General features: G+C 38.5%; 1 protein-coding gene across 2 annotated transcripts in view; it reads left to right on the forward strand.

The window, feature by feature from the left end:
* The first annotated feature begins 254 nt into the window (after window positions 1-254).
* LOC115222574 (transient-receptor-potential-like protein) overlaps window positions 255-16116 on the forward strand; it is a 113922-nt gene continuing 98060 nt past the window's right edge. For both annotated transcript variants that reach the window (XM_029792849.2, XM_029792850.2), the window contains exon 1: window positions 255-360. The gene's annotated coding sequence lies outside the window, so the exon portion shown is untranslated. The remainder of the gene's footprint in view (window positions 361-16116) is intronic.

The following is a 16116-nucleotide window of genomic DNA, read 5'->3' on the forward strand; positions in this document are numbered from 1 at the left end:
CTATTTCTAACTGGTTGAATTACCACGTTGATAGAGAGACTCTTTCTCATTAACTTGCAAACACAAAGTAAATGGTATCTCGTAAAATCAGGGAAAAAAGAGGTACTCATTATATAAATTATGATTAAGTCAATTATGCGCGTTTCGTAATTAACAGTTTTTAATAAATTTCTTTAACAAATTGTTAATATAAAATATTAAAGCATTTTTGATGTATTGTTTTCCTCATCATTTCATTTATGCATTTGTTTTATGTTTCAGGTGACACTGAAAGCTAATTAAGTGACAAGTTTTGTAAATAAATTTCACAAACTGTTGGATATAAAGCAAATTCTTTATTCAAACGCATAAATTTCGAAGGTAAAGCATTTATTATATTTTACTTTATTGATTTATTTAGGCGCCATTTTGGAGTGCTGTCTACATAGCTATTTACACTTTAGCGTCCAGTCTAACCCTAACTCTCGTCCTGACCCTAATCCTAAACCCTAGCCCTAATCAAAGTCAGTTAATTTCACAATGCAAAAAAAAAATATGTAAACTGGTTTTATTAACTGAATAACCTTAAAAATGGGACGATTTGTGCGCGAGGAAGACGATAGAGCGGGGATGAGGTGGATTATTATTTTGAAGTCCTTCCATTAAGACTTCATGAAGAGCAATTACTGGCGTTTTTTCTCTCACTTTGCTTAGTTTAGGCTTTTGAGGCACACTTTCTTCACTTCTTACACTTGCAGTTCGTTTTATTAGAAACACATCAAAAGAAGTCTGCTTTTTCCTGCCTTTCAAAATGTTACGAAAATGCGCCAGAGCAGTGTCATTAAATAAAGCAGCTGCATGACCTGTAGCTACTTTTACAAGATGATATTTATCTACAAATTCAGAAACATATTTCCACTTTATCAACACTGCCTTTATGCCACTCGTAGAGTTAGCATTCTCCGCTACACTACCAAACCATATCGATGATTTTCAGGCGGTTTACAATGTTATACTGCTCCTTCCAAAACTCACGAACGGTTAGATTCGTATTTTCGGTGACTTCAAAGCACCGACAAAACAGGTGTTTGGTGTACAATTTCTTAAAATTAGAAGTCACTTGTTGGTCAATGAACTGCAAGATAGGGGTGGTGTTGCGTGAAAGGTACAGAACTTTTATAAATTCAACTTCCTCCTAGATATCCTCTTCGAGGTTAAGAGGGTGAGCAGGGGCATTGTCGAGGATGAGGAGAGCCTTGAGAGGAAGCTTGTTCTCCAGAAGATACTTTTTCACTGCTGGTCCGAAGACAATGTCGACCCACTCTGAGAAACGTTAAAGCCTGGTGACCCATGCTTTAACGTTTGGCCTCCACATGACCTGAAGCTTCTCCTTTGTGAATCTGTGTGACTTGAATGCTCGTGAGTTTTCGGAATGGTAGACAAGGAGCGGCTTAATCTTCAAGTCTCTACTGACATTGACACAAAGGACGAGAGTTAGCCTATGTTTCATAGGCCTGTGGCCTGGCATTTTCTTCTCCTCTGCAATTATGTAAATTCTTCTGGGCTTTTCCCCCCCCCAAAAAAACATTATATTATGTCAATATATTTATTTATTTACTAAAATGATAATTACAAGAATATACATACATGTATAACATATTATTCTTTACATATAAATATATATTAATATATAAAGATACCAGTAATTATTAAAATATAACATACAGGAATATATATATATGAGCGTCCAATAATACTATATTTGTTCCACGCCCTCGCGTTGTTGTGTTTTCTCTTTGTGTTTTCATGTTTGGATTAACTATATATATATATATATATATATAGTGAGAATTATAGTAGTAATCCTAATGTGTGTGTGTGTATATATATATATATATATATATATATATATATATATATATATATATATATATATATATATAGTGAGATTTACAAAAAAACAAAAGACGAAGGCGGGTGTGTAAATAATAATCAGATGTATTAGTTTAACGCCGTTATGTGTCATTAAACAGTAATTAGTTCCGCAGTGTATATTATGCGGTGCCGCTAATCAGTCACTGAAATCAGAATTATTTTCAGCTGTACATGAAACATGCAAGCTCGGTACATTAACTGTTATGGTAAATAGCTGTTATTATTATTATTTTTTGCTACACGCATTAACTACTAATGTGAATTCACAATCTATTGTGCTATCCTGAAATTGCACAATCTCTTGTGCTATCATGACATGCAAGTCCTGCTTATCTGACGACTCCGTTGAATTCAATGGTGTTTCTCTCAGTATTCGCAGTCAGCGTATGAGCCATTAGAGACATCGTGTCTTGTTACCATAACACTGAGTTTGTATTAGTAATTTATTTATTAACTTATATATTTTTCCGCTGTTTAAAACGTTTGAGATATTTACCAAACTTCGAGTTTTAGTTGCGAATATTTGTGACAGTCTGCTTGAATTACGGTAAGTGGTGTACAGCGAGAATATGGAGTACTGTTCCACTCGTTGGTCACTCTGTGGTAAAAGGTTCGCATTTCATCATAAGACTATAAGTCGAACCATAGTTTCGTAAAGACTTTATTCAATATCTAGTTTTAAAAATCGACTTGTACGCCGCAGTTAACGATACGTGTGTATGTGAGTGTGTGTGCGTGTGTGTGTGAGAGAGAGAAAGAGAGCATATATATATAGGTGAGAAAGTTGGTGTGTATATATTAATAGTATATTAATAATATATTATCAATATTAGGAAATCATTATCAAAACTCCTCAGAAAGATATACACGTGTGAAAAATGATTGTTGTATTAGAAATATATAAATAAATAAGTATAAATATGTATAAAAATATATGTAAATATGTATAAGTATAAATATATAAGGTATACGACAGTTTAAAAATTTTGATTTAATTATTTAAAGCATCTTACGATCATTTATGTATATACATCTCTATATTATCATTATTTATTATTATTATTATTATTATTATTATTATTATTATTATTATTGTTATTATATTATAATTATATATATAACTAGCAGTATCGCCCGGCGTTGCTCAGGTTTGTAAGGGAAATAACTATAAAGCATTTTTAGAGAGTTATAGCCAAAAAATAGCAAAAAAATGGAAAAAAAATTATGGTAATTTTTTTTAGAGTTAAAAAAGGTGGAGTTGCGTCCCCTAGACAGTCTGTGGTTTGTGTTTCTGATTCTCGACCCCATGTCGAATTTATCGATTTTTTTCAGAACTGGGGGAACTTTTCAAAATGTTCGCTGCGTTAGTTTTGAATTATGACATTGGCTATGTGTGTGTCAAGTTTCATCAGAATCGGTTGAAAGCCGTGGTCAGGGTGAGGGTACGAGAAAACAGACACACAGAAACACGCACAGACAAACTGCCGTTTATACAGAGAGAGATTATAACAAAGGATTGGCTATAGGCCTGTCCACGTGCTGGAAAATAGACGCCAAAAGACACTATTACCACCTTAAAATCTCCGAGAATAACACAGGCGAGCAAAAGAAAGATAATAGACTTTTTCAGCGAGTGGAGAGGCTTATAGCGAACCCCTTGTTATAATTATGTATATAATTAAGGCGGCAAGCTGACAGAAACGTTAGCACGCCGGGCGAAATGCTTAGTGGAATTTCGTCTGTCTTTACGTTCAGAGTTCAAATTCCGCCGAGGTCGACTTTGCCTTTCATCATTTCGGGGTCGATAATTAAGTTCCAGTTGCGTATTGGGGTCAATGTAATCGACTGGCCCCTTTCCCAAACATTTCGGGCCTTGTGCATGGAGTAGAAAAGAATTATGTATATAATTATAAAATATTTTTATTTCCGCGCTGACCACCTGGTAAAATCATTAATGGTTTTTACTTTTTTATTATAATTGATATATATGTATATACATATTTCAATAGGTGAATGAATTATCCTATGTTTATCGTCAGCATGGAAAATTCGTTTAACCGATACCAGGGTAGCAAATTCGCGTCAGAAACACGGTTGAAGCGACCTGTCCAAGGGTAGAAACTCCAGGTTCATTTGCAGAAATGTGTGTTATATAGGAATAAATGAAAGAATGGAAACAAAAATTTCGAAATTTTTGCTTGTCTTGTTGCCGAGAAAGGATCCCTTTCTTTCCTGATGAGAAGATTCCATAATGCACCCTTTATTCCTTTGGAATGAAACCATGTGGTCTTCGAAACATATGTCGAGAGTAAAGGAATTTTGTTAACATCTTCGTTCGACTCCATTCTTTCATTTATTTATATATATATATACATATGTATGTATGTATGTATGTATGTATGTATGTATGTATGTATATATATATATATATATCTTGACCCAAACTGGTTCAGTTAGGTCAACATGGAAATGACAGTCTCAATCCCGTGAACTGGGAGTGCATTGTGACCAGCCGTGTATAACGGCATTTGATGGTCCGGTCGATGCTGGAATAATGTGATGTGTGTGTGTGTATGGTGTATATATATATATATATATATATATATATATATATATATATATATATATTATATATATATATATATATATATATATATAATATATATATATATATATAGAGAGAGAGAGAGAGAGAGAGAGAGAGAGAGAGAGGTATATCAGTTCGCTTCGAGCCAATCTGGTTGAAAGATCCTGAACGAAGCTGAACAGAAAATTATGCCCGGTTGCATATGCGACTGCCTATACTCTGTACAGTGGAAACACGGGTAGGCCGCCGTGTTTGACATTGTAGTGACTACAAAGACACGTACAATGGGAGATATCAAGTATGCTTTATTAGCGATGAAGTAGGTAATCCATTACAAATGTTCAAAGTGTTGGCCATGTAGCTTTAAACAAGTGTTCTTAGGGAATTTGAAATTGCGATGAACCCTCTCAAATAGCTCTTCATCGCCGTTGACTTGTTCACACGCTTCGACAATTCTTTGAAGAAGATGTCCTTGACCACGAATCTTTTCAGACTACACAAGGGATTTAATGTAGCCCCAGAAGAAAAAGTCCATGAGAGTTAAATCTTTTGACCGTGGTGTCCATTCAATTGACCCGCGACGCCCGAGCCATCTTCCTGGAAAATGTTCATCCAGAAAACCACGAACCTGTTATGCATAATGAGGTGGAGCCCCATCCTGCTGAAGCCAGACAGGATGTCCCCTTTCAAATGAATGCACGTGAGACATCATCTTGCTGCCAAGCATGTCCAGATACGAATCACTTGTCACAGAGCCCTCATAATTAAAAAATGGTCCAATTATTTGATTGTACCAAATCCCACACTACACCATTACCTTGACCCCGCCTTTTTGATTATCTTCCCCCATCCATTGAGGATTAGTTTGTGAGTAATATCGGCAGTGGTGAAAAGAGATTAAAAAAAAAGAGTTTTGCAATTTCACATATCGCAAGATGGTGCGTGACTTTATGGCCACTCTGTATATAACCCGCTCGTAATAATGATAACAGCACTGTCGGCAGCCCCAACAACACCAGTGACAACAACATCCCCAGGCCCGGAGCCAACGAGAAACGCACCAGTAATGCGAACACGGCCAGCATCCAAGCCTGTAAGTGCATCGAATCAGCTAGTGCGGCTTTCAATCGACTCTTATATAACCATCGGTCATCCTTCAGGGTCTCAGAAAGACGATTCTTCACATCCCTGGCCAGCCATGTGTGACGCCTCCAAGATCAAGGACCCCACACGATAGCAAGTGGAAGATCTTAGAACGGCCGGCTCCCTGCATCAACAGGAGCATAGTTGAAACAACCAGAATACTTAAAGACTCAATTAGACCTGGCTCGCTGAATACTCCCCAAGAAATATTCTCACAATGTATCCATTTCAAGCGCTGCCTGATGCATAATCGGGATTCCCCATTTACTGATAATGCTCATAAAAGTCCTTACGATCTGTTAGTAGGCCAAGAGGTAGATCCTTATTCCCAAAATTGGCTGGTCTAGGGGGGGGGATAACCCGTCCACACCAACGCCGAACTTTTATTCCCTGATGACCTTTTGACCAATTAATTGACCTTAACAGCACTCCATCTCCGAGAGATAGAGAGTTAAATTTGTCTTCATATAATTTGATGAGCTATCCACAAAGCTGCGGCTTTCATGGATGCGAAACCATTGGTCACTCTATGACCAGACCTTAACTTCAGTGTTTTAATTATATATATATATATATATATATATAGAGAGAGAGAGAGAGAGAGAGAGAGAGACGCAGGAGTGGCTGTGTAGTAAGTAACCACATGGTTCCGGGTTCAGTTCCCCTGCGTGGCACCTTGAGCAAGTGTCTTCTACTATAGCTTCAGGTCGACCAAAGCCTTGTGAGTGGATTTGGTAGACGGAAACTGAAAGAAGCCCGTCGTATACATGTATATATATATATGTATGTGTATGTGTGTATGTATACGTTTGCGTGTGTGTTTGTTCCCCCCCCCCTCCAACATCGCTTGACAAGCGATGCTGGTGTGTTTACGTCCCCGTAACTTAGCGGTTCGGCAAAAGAGACCGATAGAATAAGTACAAAGCTTACACTAAAAGCGGTGCTCCAGCATAGCTGCAGTCAAATGACTGAAACAAGTAAAAGAGTAAAAGAGTATATATATATATATATAACACATACATGCATTCATTCATGCACAGTATCAATGTCCGGGGACAATCTCTCTCTAATGAACTTATACTTACCAGATACAGTGTGACGATGTGAATATATTAAATACAAATGAAATACACAGATACTGACTGAGACAGAAACAATGTCTTGATAAGGATACTTAGTAGATATGATATGCCTGTGGCTTAAACGATCAGCTTGAGTCAGATTAGAATAAAGATAGCCACTTAAAATAACAGGCATAACAAATACTGACGGTCCAACTAGCATTAATTCGCTTCAGTATAGTTTCTGCTTTCACATAAGCTCTTGGAAAAATCGGTCGACCGAAACCGAGGTTATGGGTACAAGATATGAACATACTTGCCTAAAGTTATCCGCGTTGTAGAATCGAACCTGAGAGTTCGTGGTTTGCTAATCGAGCATCTTAATCGTACAGCCATGTTTGTATCTTCAAGTACTCAAGATCTATCATATCAACAATCATGTTACATTCTTGCTAATTTCCTGTGCTTGCAATACAATATTTACACAAACGTTTTCTGTTCAGGTTATTTCTTTTATTGGTTTCTTTTCTTTCTTTCTTTCTTTCTTTCTTTCTTTCTTTCTTTCTTTCTTTATTTCTTTATTTAATTATCTATTTATATTTACCTAAAGCAGTAAATATCAGACTTAACATTAATTATACTTACCAGATACATTAATTATTAATATGTAGAAGATATGAACAGTTATTACTGGTTTCCATTAGGGCAGATAGAAAGAAAAATAGACAAATAAGCTGTCATGAGAGAGAGAGAGAGAGAGAGAGAGAGAGAGAGAGAGAGAGAGAGAGAAAACGACAAACAGACAGACAGGTAGGTAGGTAGGTAAGTAGGTAGGTAGGTAGGTAGGTAAGTAGGTAGGTAGGTAGGTAGGTAGGTAGAAAAAGCTAAGCACATATTTGTGTGAGAGAATGTGTGTGTGTATGTGTTAACAGATTCAGCTAGTCACAGTAGTATCACTTGCTGATTCTGAGAATAACGTTAGGATACATGTCTGTGGAATACTCGGCCACTTCGCACACTCGTCCAATGAGTAGATTGATCGAACAACTGTCGAAAATCGAAAATCGAAAATCGAAATCGGGGTGCGAAGCCAATATATAATTGTTTTTGTTTGTTGTTTTTTTTATATGTGAAACGAGTATGAACCACGCGTGAATTAGAAAACGGTGACGAGTGAAAAATTTTGTAAATAGAAAGATCCAGATCCTTCCTAGGATCTCTTCAGTTTGGCTCACAGATTTTTTATTACTATTTTTTTTTAACTAAACAATTTGAAATTTCGTATACTGGTGTAATTTCTCACACTGAACACGGTTTACTTTCAACATTTTTGACAAAATTTTGTATTTTAGAAGAAGTTATTTTGGATCTCTTCAGTTTAGCTTACACTATGTTGATTATTGAAGAGTCATATATTAGGATTAGTACGAGTAGGAATCGAACCCAATCTGTGTGTGTGTGTGTGTGCTCGCGCGTGTGCGTGAAGTCGGTTTGGCTAGGGACTCAAATATCGGGCTCGCGTTTCTGTTGTGGCTTTGATATCTGTACCAAGCAGCGAGACGTGTCCCGGAGTAAGGCACTTCTGCTTCATGTTGTTCCTCTAGGATAAAGGACAGAGCTCCTTTCCGAGTGACAGACTCATAAGGGCCGGATTTCTGTTTTCCCGGTGTATATATATGCCCCACCTGGTTAGGAAGCCGGTCCGTCGCAAGATTACTCATTTTTGCCATCTAAGTGGACTAGAGTAACAGGGAATGAAGGGTTTTGTTCAAGAACACAAAGCGTCGACCGATCCAGGAATCCAAACCACAATCTTACGATTCAACACACTTACTACTATATATACACAGGGTACGGTGAATATATTGTCGTCTAAATTACGCAAAAATGAAAATAACTCTGACAACTCGTTTGAACAGATATCTATTTACCAAAATTACATAAAAATGCCGAGAAATACTAAAGAGTAAGTTTATTTAACCACGGCCTCCAGACGACTTCGGAATCTCTTGCTACTCTGTTGGACAGTCTCCTTGTTTAAGTCAGTGAATGCTGCCATAATTCTTGCCTTCAGTTCATCTTTGGTGTAATAAGGAGTTTTGTTTGTCTCTTGCTCAACTGCGCCCCACATATAATAATCAAGGGGGTTACAGTCTGAAGAGTTAGGTGGCCAGATGTTAGGTGCGATGAGGTCGCGGAAATTGTCTGACAGCCATGACTGGGTTCTCTTGTTTATGTGGCATGGTGCAAAGTCTTGTTGCCAGACATGGGGTCTCCAGGCACTTGAGTCTGAGGCCGCGTGGGAAGCTGAATGGAGGCATAACGTCGCCATCAAACACCATGATGTTGACTGGATATTTGATTTTTTTTATCACTCTCAGTACATGTCCTCATATTGAATTGTCCTAAGATTGACACCCAAAAACTCTAAAATGTTCGTACTGGAGCTTCCGGTGCGAATACCAAGTAGTACAGCATGTTGTTTCCAAACTTCTGGCTGAGTAAATTGCGTCATGGTGCTCTTTTTCTCACAGACGGTGCCCAACTGACCCTACTATACTGTGTAGTTGACAAAATCAAAAACAATGTGCATGCGCAAAATTAAAAATATAAAATGGTGACAATTTACCCATCACAACATATATATATATATATATTTCTTCCCTGGACTGGACGGCGGTACGTCACAGGAACAGACAGGTACAACTCGTTTTTACCCGCTGAGTGGACTGGAGCAATTAAGTGTTTTGCTCAAGGACACAACACATCGTCCAGTCAAGGGATTGAAGCCACAATCTTACGATCATGACTCCAACACCCTAACCACTAAGCCACATGCCTCCACTGTTACTTCACTCTTCTGAGTGAAAATGCAAGAGAAACAGAAGGCGACAGAAAGGAAAGGTTGAGGGGGATCCTCAGCAAATTTCAAGTTCGTATTTTGGAGTGGCTGTGTGGTAAGTAGCTTGCTTACCAGCCACATGGTTCCGGGTTCAGTCCCACTGCGCGGTACTTTGGGCAAGTGTCTTCTACTATAGCCTCGGGCCGACCAAAGCCCTGTGAGTGCATTTGGTAAACGGAAACTGAAAGAAGCCCATCATGTGTGTGTGTGTGTTTGTGTGTCTGTGTTTGTCCCCCCCCCCACCACCACCACCACCAACATCGCTGGACAAACGATGCTGGTGTATTTACGTACCCGTAACTTAGCGGTTCGGCAAAAGAGACCGATAGAATAAATACTAGGCTGACAAAGAATAAGTCGATTTGTTCGACTTAAGACGGTGCTCCAGCATGGCCGCAGTCAAATGACTGAAACAAATAAAAGAATAGATAAATAACTACAAAACATTCTGATTTTTTTTTTTTTTAACTCCTTAGCAAAGCAAATATTTAAGATCAAATTCCTGCATTATTTTGCTCGTCTCGTTTTTTATTGGGTTACTTTTTTCATTCCTTTTTTAGGTTTCTTTTTTCTTTAAACTTTTGCGGATTTTCCCTTGTTTTTATTCTTTCATTTCTGCCTTTATTTATTTATTTATTTACTAAATTCCGCTTTGTTCGTTCAATCAATTTCCACCACATGTAGCCATAACATGTGGCTATTAATTTTCTTTGCTTTAGTAAGAAAAAGAAGAAAAAGATGATGATGATGATGATGATAGTAGTAGTGGTGGTAGTTTTGATGGCAGTGTTTACGACGAGATTGATGATAAAGAAGGCCAATATAATCATCACTATCACTACCACCACCACCATCATCATCATCATCATCATGGCAGTTGTGATGCCAAATGTTGATTGATATCATTGTGTAAAAAAAAAAAAGAGATCATATTCTCTGTTTTCCTAGCCGTGGGTATAAGTTTGTTTGACTTTTTTTTTTATTACATTTACAGATTTTGCAGTTTAGAAATTTATTTATTTATTTATTTAGTTCTTAAGATTAGTTTGGTTTTTTTTTGGGGGGGGGGGGGTTAATAAATAAGGCGTAGGCGCGGCTGTGTGGTAAGAAACTTGCGTCCCAACCACATGATTCCGGGTTCAGTCCCGCTGCGTGGCACCTTGGGCAAGTGTCTTCTACTATAGCTTCGAGCCGACCAAAGCCTTGTGAGTGGATTTGGTAGACGGAAACTGAAAGAAGCCCGTCGTATACATATATATATTTGTGTGTGTGTGTGTGTGTGTGTGTGTGTGTGTGCGTGTATGTGTGTGTGTGTTCATGTATTCCCCACCATCGCTTGACAGCCGATGTCGATGTGTTTATATCCACGTATCTCAGCGGTTCGGCAAAAGTGACCCTTAGAATAAGTACTAGGCTAAAAATGAATGTCCTGGGGTCGATTTGTTCGACTAAAGACGGTGCTCCAGCATGTCCGCTGTTAAATGGCTGAAACAAGTAAAATAATAAAAGAAAAAAGAACATTTCGCCGAAATATATTTTTTCTTGGAATTTCAACATCATCTCTAACCATCTCTCATAACTGCCACGCCACCAGTTTTAGCATTACCATTTATTCACAAACACATACACAAATGCATAGGAAGGAGCACTCCGTCGGTTAGGACGACGAGGGTCCCAGCTGATACGATCAACGGAACAGCTTGCTCGTGAAATTAACGTGCAAATGGCCGAGCAGTCCACAGACACGTGTGTCCTTAACGTAGTTATCAGGGAGATCCAGCGTGACACAGATTGTGACATGGCTGGCCCCCCCTTTGAATTACAGGTACGACTCATTTTTGCCACCTGAGTGGACTGGAGCAACGTGAAATGAAGTGTCTTGCTCGAGGACGCAACGCGTCGCCGGGAATTGAACTCGTGACCTTACGATCGTGAGCCGAATGCTCTAACCACTAAGCCACGCGCCTACACTACAAACGCATATACATGCATAAACACACACACACGCGCGCGCGCGCGCGGATTGTGACACACTGAAATTTCTGCAGCAGAAGAAAGAGACCAGTAACTATGTTGCCTAGGTTAGTGACTACGAAACCAACAACACTATTAGGAAAGCTAATGAACTTGAGGAAAAGCATGAAATAAGAGCCGTTACAAGGAGCATTAGTAAAATCTGTTTATCAGAACAACAGAAAACAAAATGGACCACGTCACAAAGAAGATAGTGCAGGGTAGTTGGCACATAAAACACAAGAGACACAAGGGGTTGATCATGTCAAAAGCTTGGTATGGAGTACCGACGACTTTATGACATCCCACTTTGAAGGCTGCATCTATGCAATCCATAAACAAGAGATCCCTGCCAAGTATATATATGTGACCCCTTTCGGTAATGAATGACCATGAGATTGCACCTAGAAATATACCCTCCGAGGTACAAGTCAGGACAAGGTTGTTTATGGAAGACCAGCAGTCACCCACGTATACCAGCCCCCTCTCCACGCCACCGATGTTATCCAAGGGAAAGGCAAAGGCCGATACAGCTTGGCACCAGTGACGTCGCAGCTCATTTCTTAACGTGCAAGTGGCTGAGCACTCCACAGACACGTGTACCCTTAACGTAGATCTCGGGGAGATTCAGCGTGACACAGAGTGTGACAAGGCTGGCCCTTTGAAATACAGGTACAACAGAAGCAGGAAGAAAGAGTGAGAGATCAGTTGTGGCGAAAGAGTACAGCAGGGTTTACCACCAACCCCTGCCGGAGCCTCGTGGAGCTTTATATGTTTTCGCTCAATAAACACTCACAATGCCCGGTCTGGGAATCGAAACCGCGATGCTATGACCGCGAGTCCGCTGCCGTAACCACTAGACCATTGCCAAGTGCTTACATCCCCGCCACGTACCAACAGATAAAAGGCTGGAGACGTTGACAGACAACAAATGTAAGCTTTGCAAGACCAAAACTGAAGACATCAACCATATTATTGCCAACTATGAGAATATGTCTTCCAGATATCATCTTCTCGTGAGGCATAATGAAGTCTGGAACAGAATAACAAAATAAGAAGTTGACCATATTGAGACCGAAGAGTCAAAGGAATATTGGTGGAACTTAAAAATAAAAGATATAACAGACACCAAGTTAAAACACAAGCGGCCAGATAGCGTTGTGTGGGACCACAAAGAAAAGATACGTTCTGTTGTGGAAGTCAGCTGTCCTCTGAATACGAATGTGGTTTAAAATTTGCAAGAGAAAAGGGACATTTATAGACTATTGACAAAAGAGTTTGTAAAACTAGTACCCACGTTATGCTTTCAGCTTCTTACCTATTATCATTAGAGCAACCTGTCTGGTGAATGGCTGAAGTTGGGATCTTGGGGAGAGAATGCGAATCCTTAATTCATATGCTACAAGTGATCACGATACCTGGGACTATAAAAATCTGCAAGACATTAAGATTTAAAGGATCGTGATTAAAACAAGATGCTCCCTTTCGCAACCTTGCTACCAAGTAGGTGGCCAGTCAAAATTTATCTAAATTAAAAAGACAAAGAGAAAACACACATACATACATACATGCATGCATGCATATATGTGCATCCATACACGCTTATTCGCACATATGTGAAAATCCAAATTTATATACAAAATAGAGACATCGAGGTGGTGCTCCTGCATGACCACAGTCCAATGACTGAAACGAGTAAAGAGATACAGGGATGTAATCTGTGCATGCACACACACACCTATATTAGGGAGACAGACAGACAGACAAACAGACAGACAGACAGAGAGGCGCATCATTATATGTAAGCACGAAGGCAGCGAGCTAGCACAAACGTTTGCACGCCGGGCGAAATGCTTAGCGGTATTTCGTCTGTTGTTACGTTGTGAGTTCAAATTCCGCCGAGGTCGACTTTGCCATTCAGCTTTTCATGGTCGACTAAATAAGTACCAGTTACGTACTAGGGTCGATGTGATCAACTTAATCCGTTTGTCTCTCCTTGTTTGTCCCCTCTATGTTTAGCCCCCATGTGAGCAATAAAGAAATAAACATATTTAAGCACGAATATATACATGCGCACAAGTATATATCTATGCATTTATATATGTACGTATATACGTGTGGGTGTGTGTACGAATGAAGAAATGCATATGAAAGAATTTTACACCAGTCCATATGACGTATGAATTAATATTTTAGCTGAAAGTTAAATTATTTACGAAAGATTTATCGTTTCTCTTTGTGAATTGTTCAAGTAACGAGTAAAGAGGAGAGAAAAAATTCTCAACTTTTGATATATTGGGCGAAATGTGTTGATAGGTTAAAGAAACATAGAAGACTCAAATAGACGGTCAAAGAGAAGAGTGATAATGTTTGCTAAGTTTATGATGAAGAAAACCGTTAATATTTATGGGGGGAAACCCATACTTGAAGTCTTTATATCTCATGTACATATGGAAAATTAAAATATTAATAATTTGAATGCTACGTAGGAAAGGGGGATGAATCTAATGTTATTAACAAACTCGGTGAAAGGTTTGGTTTGAAAAAAGGAAGTGTGTGTGTGATATTCAGAGTTTCTGATTATTGATAGATGTAAATTACGACTTCTGAGTAGTGCTCTTCATGATGCAGAGGCAAGATAATCCTTCCTATAAACATTATAGGGATCTTTTCGGTTTGAACGGCAGTTTTTTCTAGCGGTGTCATATGAAATTGCCACCCATAATTATGACCCTAGAATCGATCTATTGCATTTCAATCTGTTTTAGGGTTAGGGTTAGTTAGGGTTAGGGTTAGTTAGGGTTAGGGGTGGGGGAAGGGTATCTTTTTTTCTTCACAAATGTAAATAAACCCAATCTGTTTCTTAAACGAGGGTCATATTCATACGGCTCAGTATGCTTTTTAACTCAATAGACGTCATTGATTGGTTGAAATTGCAGAAATTGAAGAAAAAAAAACAACAAATATCTTACAAACTATAGAATTTTCTCAAAAAAGCCAAGAGAAAAAGATGTTTTATAAAGTTTTAAATTTTTTAGTTACCTAGAAATTATGTTAAAAACTGCCGTTCAAACCGAAAAGATCCTATTATAGGAATAAAACCCGAAATTTGATGGGAGGGGATAGTCGTCTGTATCGACTCTAGTGCTTGACTGGTACTCAGGGTCATCTTAGCGGCATCATAGGCTCCCGAGCAAAACAATGCACTTTTTTCTATAGTATTTATGTATTGACAGCAAGCCACAAAAGAAATAGATCAGAACCGGGTACCTATAGCATTTATTTATTCACAGCAAGGCACTGCATACATAGATTCGAATTGGGTTCCAATACCCATGAAGCCCCTGGGCAATTGTCCAGTGCGCTCATGCCTTAAGACTGTGCTGCCACTACTTATTTTTATTGACACCGAAACGGGGAAAAGTGAAGTCGACCTCGGTGACATTTGAACTCAGAACGTATAGCCAGAAGAAATGCTGCGAAGCATTTAGTCCGGTGAGATAACGACTCTACCACCTCATCGCCTTTGTAGAAGCAATATAATTTTTTAAAATGGTGGTGAGCTGATAGAATCGTTAGCACGCCGGACAAAATGCTTAGCGGTATTTCGGCTGCCGTTACGTTCTGAGTTCAAATTCCGCCGAGGGCGACTTTGCCTTTCATCCTTTCGGGGTCGATTAAATAAGTACCAGTTATGCACTGGGGTCGATGTAATCGACTAAGCCCGTTTGTCCGTCCTTGTTTGTCCCTTCTGTGTTTAGCCCCTTGTGGGTAGTAAAGAAATAGGTATTTCGTCTGCCGTTACGTTCTGAGTTCAAATTCCGCCGAGGTCGACTTTGCCTTTCATCCTTTCGGGGTCGATTAAATAAGTACCAGTTGCGCACTGGAGTAGATGAAATTGACTTAATCCCTTTCTCTGTTCTTGTTTGGCCTCTCTGTGTTTAGTCCCTTGTAGGCAATAAAGAAATAAATATAATTTTAAAAAAAACAATGAATATTTTATAAAAATGTCCAGTGGAACAACTGTTTTAACAGTTGTTCTGTTCTTTTAAGAACAGAATTAATAAAGGGAAATAGGATGAACTTCGATTGAGTGTCGAAGCTCGTTATTACATTGTCATATGAACTGAAATAAAATTTTAAAATGTGCGGAGAAGCGTGATTTGGCTGTTATTACAGGTTTAGAATGCATAAAAATAAATAGATGTACATAACGGCTATCTGCTACGGTTTATAGTTGGTTTGAAAAGTTTAAGACATTTGAAATTTCTGTGTCGGTTAATGCTCTTACAATACCTGTAATGGTATTATGGTCGGAGAGAAACAGATTAAGTTTAGATAGATGGTGTTACCTAAATATGTCGCAAAATTAGCAGTGCAGCATGAAATTTTAATGTAAATTTTGTAAAATATTTTGTAAGATATATATATATATATATATATTGAGGAGGGAAATGTTTATTCAGCAAAGATTAGAATATTTTGATAAATAGTGT

Source organism: Octopus sinensis, linkage group LG20 (assembly GCF_006345805.1).
Source record: "Octopus sinensis linkage group LG20, ASM634580v1, whole genome shotgun sequence".
In the NCBI taxonomy this organism is placed as follows: Eukaryota; Metazoa; Mollusca; class Cephalopoda; order Octopoda; family Octopodidae; genus Octopus; species Octopus sinensis.